The sequence below is a fragment of the Triticum dicoccoides genome, chromosome 3A (genome assembly GCF_002162155.2).
Source record: "Triticum dicoccoides isolate Atlit2015 ecotype Zavitan chromosome 3A, WEW_v2.0, whole genome shotgun sequence".
Classification (NCBI taxonomy): Eukaryota; Viridiplantae; Streptophyta; class Magnoliopsida; order Poales; family Poaceae; genus Triticum; species Triticum dicoccoides.
This window is the reverse complement of record NC_041384.1, coordinates 6,331,085-6,338,054: the sequence shown is the minus strand read 5'-3', so window position 1 is coordinate 6,338,054 and position 6,970 is coordinate 6,331,085.

Below are 6,970 nucleotides of genomic sequence, written 5' to 3'. Positions count from 1 at the left end.
AAATCGTCCCAATGAGCACTTTGCTTCTCTAGTGTTCGCTCGAATACTGGAGTCTTCCTTCCTCCCTTGACGTACTTGTCCCATACACGATTCTTGTGGTTGTTGAATGCATCCGCCATCTTCCTAAGAGCAGCGTCCTTGACTTTCTCCACATCTGCATCTGTGAAATGATCTGGCAGGGTGAAATGTTCCATGAGAGTTTCCCAAAGCAGACCTTTTTTGTCTGTCGTCGACAAAAGTAACATCTGGACTTGGCTTTGCTGGCTCTCTCCATGCTTGAAGGGAGATCAGGAGTTGGTCCTTCACAAGAACTCCGCACTGACGAATGAACTTGTCCGCAATCTTCTTAGGCACTAATGGTTCGCCATTAGGTTTGATGGCCTCGATATTGTACTTTACGCCCTCCTTCAACTTTTTGTTTGGGCCTCGTTTCTTGTTGCCTGAAGATTTGCTCGATCCGGATGGCTGAAAGAAGAAAGATCGATTCGTTAATATATCTTCAAGTCATTTAAAACATGTGATGATCACCAGATGCCTGCTTATATAAATATATATACCTCGCCGGTCTTTGTTGTTACAAGATCAACATTTTCTTCGTCATCATCACAATCATAGTTCATGACTTCATTAATTCGGTCGTCGCGATTGAATATCATATCACCCTCCCGGTGTTGTTTATAAATTCGGAGCCGGCATAATCTTCTTCATTCTGATCATCATCTGGCCCGCGAGGATGGCGTATGATATCAAACAGGGTCTCTTCACCCTCTCTGCCGGTATTGTCCGCCATAGCTTTTATTTAATTAATCCAAAAGAAATATAAAACAATTTAGTATTCAAATTAAAATGCATGGATGCAATCAATTAATAAGGAAAAACTGAATCAATCATAGTACATAATAACACGAGTAGAAAACAGGGCTATGGTCCAGGCCGCATCAGCCCATTAGTCCCGGTTCAGTCTAGAACCGGGACCAATGTGGGCATTGGTCCCGGTTCGTGAGCCCAGGGGGCCGGCCGGGCCACATGGGCCATTGGTCCCGGTTCATCTGGACCTTTTGGTCCCAGTTGGTGGGATGAACCGGGACCAAAGGGCCTCCCTCCTGGCCCACCACCATTGGTCCCGGTTGGTGGCTTGAACCGGGACCAAAGGCTCCCCTTTAGTCCCGGCTCATGCCATGAACCGGGACCAATGAATTGCGTATATATACCCCTCGACCGCGAGCAGAGCACAGTGCTCTGTTTTTTCTGGCCGAGGGGGAGAGGGCTTTGTGGTGCTCTATCTCACCTTCTATGCACATGAGGTGTTCGATGGAATGCCCGAGCAACACTACTTAAGCTTTCTCCTCTCGAAGCTCGACCTCCAAGCTCCATTTTCCTCAAGATTTGTCTAGATTTAGCGGTCCGTCATGCCCCGTCCCCGTCTTCACCGCCGTCGATCACCCGCGCCGATCTCATCACAGACACCACCGTGGTGAGCCTCTTGTTCTTATCTTCTTTCTGAAAGGAAAAATATTCTTACTTGTATGTTTAGATAGATACTAGTATCATTTTCTTACATTTATTATTGCATCTTATATAGTGCGATGGTTTTGGTATCCGCCCCCGTCGGCCCTCGTCCTGTCTATGATTCGGATTTGGTATGTATATTATCTTTATAACTATTGGTTCATTTATTGTTTATGAAAATTATGCCGACCAACGTGACATAGATTTTATTTATCTAGGATGTATGTGACTCGGAAATGCCAACTGACCCTATTGTCGAGAGGTTAAATTTAGTTGAAGAAGAAAACAATTTGTTGAAGGAAAAAATAAAAAAAATTGAGGAGGAGAAGATGATATTGGAGTTGCATGTTGCGGATGTCGTCGATGATCACAAGATCAAGATGGATGCAATGCGCTTGAAGATTAGAAAGATTAGAAAATATGCCATTCATACCGAGGCTTGGTATCATTATGCCATTGGATCAATTGTTACCTTGGTTGCGATTATGATCGCATTTGTTTTCGCATTGAAATGTTTTACATAGTTTCAATGTATGGTTTAATTAATTAGATGCTCTGGAGAGCTATATGTTGTTAGATGAGAACTATGTATGCACTTTGGTTTTAATGTGATGATGAACTTCTATTAATTTGGACACTTAATTATATATAATGCACGCAGATGAACCGACAATGGATGTATGGTGACAGACACACCCGCGAGTACATTAAGGGCGTGCATGAGTTTCTCGATGCGGCTGAGGCAAACAAGCAGAATGGTTTTATGTGTTGTCCATGCATTGAATGTGGGAATACGAGGTCTTACTCTAACCGGAAAATCCTTCACTCCCACCTGCTTTACATGGGTTTCATGCCACACTATAATGTTTGGACGAGGCACGGAGAAATAGGGGTTATGATGGAAGAAGGCAAAGAAGAAGAGTACGATGAAAACTATGTGCCCCCTGAATACGGTGATGCTGCAATGGGGGGAGGTGGTGAAGATCAAGAGGAACCAGACGATGTGCCCAATGATGCTGCCACAGGTGAAGCTGCTGAAGATCAAGAGGAACCAGACGATGTGCCCGATGATGATGATCTCTGCCGGGTCATTGTCGATGCAAGGACGCAATGCATTAGTCAAAAGGAGAAGCTGAAGTTCGATCGCATGTTAGAGGATCACAAAAAAGGGTTATACCCCAATTGCGAAGATGGCAACACAAAGCTCGGTACCGTACTGGAATTGCTGCAGTGGAAGGCAGAGAATGCTGTGGCTGACAAAGGATTTGAGAAGCTACTGAAAATATTGAAGAAGAAGCTTCCAAAGGATAACGAATTGCCCGACAGTACATACGTAGTAAATAAGGTCGTATGCCCTCTAGGATTGGAGGTGGAGAAGATACATGCATGCCCTAATGACTGCATCCTCTACCGCGGTGCATACAAGGATCTGAACGCATGCCCAGTATGCGGTGCGTTGCGGTATAAGATCAGACGAGATGACCCTGGTGATGTTGACGGTGATCCCCTCAGGAAGAGGGTTCTTGCGAAGGTGATGTGGTATGCTCCTATGATACCACGGTTGAAACGTCTGTTCAGAAACGAAGAGCATGCCAAGTTGATGCGATGGCACAGTGAGAACCGAAAGAAAGATGGGAAGTTGAGAGCACCCGCTGACGGGTCGCAGTGGAGAAAAATCGAGAGAAAGTGCTGGGATGAGTTTGCAAAGGATCCTTTCGGGGAGCAGAGCAGCAATCACAGCACCTGGCCCGTGACTCTATGTATGTATAACCTTCCTCCTTGGATGTGCATGAAGCGGAAGTTCATTATGATGCCAGTTCTCATCCAAGGCCCTAAGCAACCCGGCAACGAAATTGATGTGTACCTAAGGCCATTAGTTGAAGAACTTTTACAGCTGTGGAATGGAAACGGTGTACGTATGTGGGATGAGCACAGACAGGAGGAATTTAACCTTAAGGCGTTGCTGTTCGTGACCATCAACGATTGGCCCACTCTCAGTAAACTTTTAGGACAGACAAACAAAGGATACCACGCATACATGCACTGTTTAGATGACACTGAAAGTATATACCTGGACAAATGCAGGAAGAATGTGTACCTGGGCCATCGTCGATTTCTTCCGACCAACCATCAATGTCGAAAGAAAGGCAAGCATTTCAAAGGCGAGGCAGATCACCGGAAGAAGCCCGCCATGCGCACCGGTGATCACGTGCTTGCTATGGTCAATGATTTACACCACGTAATCTTTGGAAAGGGTCCCGGTGGACTAGCTGTTCCGAATGACGCTGAGGGACACGCACCCATGTGGAAGAAGAAATCTATATTTTGGGACCTACCCTACTGGAAAGACCTAGAGGTCCGCTCCTCAATCGACGTGATGCACATGACGAAGAACCTTTGCGTGAACCTGCTAGGCTTCTTGGGCGTGTATGGGAAGACAAAAGATACACCTGAGGCACGAGAGGACTTGCAACGTTTGCACGAAAAAGACGGCATGCCTCCGAAGCAGTATAAAGGTCCTGCCAGCTACGCTCTTACGAAAGAAGAGAAAGAAATCTTCTTTGAATGCCTGCTCAGTATGAAGGTCATGACAGGCTTCTCGTCGAATATAAAGGGAATAATAAATATGCCAGAGAAAAAGTTTTAGAACCTAAAGTCTCATGACTGCCACGTGATTATGACACAACTGCTTCCGGTTGCATTGTGGGGGCTTCTACCGGAAAACGTTCGATTAGCCATTGTGAAGCTATGTGCATTCCTCAATGCAATCTCTCAGAAGGTGATCGATCCAGAAATCGTACCAAGGCTAAGGAGCGATGTGGCGCAATGTCTTGTCAGTTTCGAGCTGGTGTTCCCACCATCCTTCTTCAATATCATGACGCACGTCCTAGTTCATCTAGTCGACGAGATTGTCATCCTGGGCCCGTTTTTCTACACAATATGTTCCCCTTTGAGAGGTTCATGGGAGTCCTAAAGAAATATGTCCGTAACCGCGCTAGGCCAGAAGGAAGCATCTCCATGGGCCATCAAACATAGGATGCTATCGGGTTTTGTGTTGACTTCATTCCTGGCCTTAACAAGATAGGTCTCCCTAAATCGCGGTATGAGGGGAGACTGACTGGAAAAGGCACTCTGGGAAGAGACTCAATAATATGCAGGGACGGATATTCTTGGTCTCAAGAACACTACACAGTTCTACAGAACTCTACCTTGGTGACCCCGTATGTCGATGAACACAAGAACAGTCTGCGCTCCAAACACCCGGAGCAGTGCGACGACTGGATTACATGTGAACACATCAGGACTTTCAACAGTTGGTTGGAAACACGTCTCAGAGGTGACAACACTGTTTGTGATGAGTTGTACTTGTTGTCCAGGGGACCATCTTTGACTGTATTGACTTACAAAGGATACGAGATAAATGGGAATACATTTTACACGATCGCCCAAGATCAAAAGAGCACCAACCAAAACAGCGGTGTCCGCTTTGATGCAGCAACCGAGAGCGGAAAGGACACATATTATGGTTACATAGTGGACATATGGGAACTTGACTACGGACCTGATTTTAAGGTCCCTTTGTTTAAGTGCAAATGGGTCAATCTGTTAGGTCCCTTTGTCCAGGGTACAGGTAGACCCACAATACGGAATGACAACAGTGGATCTGAAAAATCTTGGGTACACTGACGAACCGTTCGTCCTAGCCAATGATGTGGCACAGGTTATCTATGTGAAGGACATGTCTAGCAAACCGAGAAAAAGAAAAGATAAGGAAGCAAATACATCACACGATGAGCCAAAGCGCCACATAGTTCTTTCAGGAAAAAGGGACATCCTGGGAGTGGACGGCAAGACAGACATGTCTGAAGATTATGAAAAGTTTCATGAAATTCCTCCCTTCAATGTCAAGGCTGACCCAAGCATCCTGATAAATAATGACGATTATCCATGGTTACGGCGCAATAAGCAAATGACACAAGCGAAGAAAAAGTGAAGACTTTCTCCCGCGATAAGCAAATGCTATGTGGGTGAAATTATGATACCATCCCAACTTTCAACTTTTTCAGAGTTCATTTGAAATACTTTCATGTTTTATGGTTCGAAACTTTGATACTTCGAAAGTGATTGTCCATTTTGTACACGAAGTGCATCAAGTTTTTGTCGTAACCCTCTCTACTTTTTGGAACATGCTATGTGGGTGAAATGATGATACCATGCCAACTTTCAACCTTTTCAGAGTTCATTATATAAAAACAATCAATTAAAATATTATGTTATGATCAACTAAAATAAAACTATAATATTCTTCAATAGCAAAAAGAATATAATTTGTGTGACCTAAAATCAAACTATAAGTATTTAATTGTAAGTATAAATAAAAAATAAATAGCAAAGAAGAAAAAAATTCTAATTTTATAGTAAAGTTATTCATAAACTAGTGATTCACACAAATTTTTAAAAATTCAAGTTTAAACTATTTAAAATTTAAAACTAATGGCACTAACAGAAAGTTTATAATTTTTGTGACCTAAAAGCAAAAACAAATCACTAAAAAAATGTAAGTATTTAGTTGTAAGTAGAAATAAAAAATAAATAGAAAAAAATTCTAATTTTATAGTAAAGTTATTCATAAACTAGTGATTCACACAAATTTTTAAAAATTCAAATATAAACTATTTAAAATTTAAAACTAATGGCACTAACAGAAAGTTTATAATTTTTGTGACCTAAAAGCAAAAAGAAATCACTAAAAAACTGTAAGTATTTAGTTGTAAGTAGAAATAAAAAATAAATAGAAAAAAATTCAAATTTTATAGTAAAGTTATTCATAAACTAGTGATTCACACAAATTTTTAAAAATTCAAATTTAAACTATTTAAAATTTAAAACTATTGCACTAACAGAAAGTTTATAATTTTTGTGACCTAAAAGCAAAAAGGAATCACTAAAAAACTCTAAGTATTTAGTTTTAAGTAGAAATAAAAAAAATAAAAAACCAAAAAAATGTAGAAATAAAAAAGAAAAAACCAAAAAAAGCCACCTACTGGGCCTCCACGACCTGAATACGACTAGAAACCCTACATGGGCCAGGATTCAGGCCCGCAGAAGGCCCAATAGGCCCACAGGCAAAGCAGTGTCAAATTAGGCCCATAGGCCTGCAGTTCAGAGGAGTTCGAGAGGGAGGAGGCAGCAGAACTTATAAACTGGTGTTGGGCGCTGTCAACTAGCGATGTGGGACTAAACTTTTGGGCGCGGGGCAGCACAAGGGTATTGGTCCCGGTTGGTGGCACCAACCGGGACTAAAGGTGCCACTGGTCCCGGTTGGTGGCACCAGCCGTGACCATTGCCCCCCTTTAGTCCCGGTTGGTGCCAGCAACCGGAACCAATGGCCTTCGCTTCCCGCCCTTTGGGCTGCCGAAAAGAGGCCTTTGGTCCCGGTTGGTGGCTCGAACCGGGACCG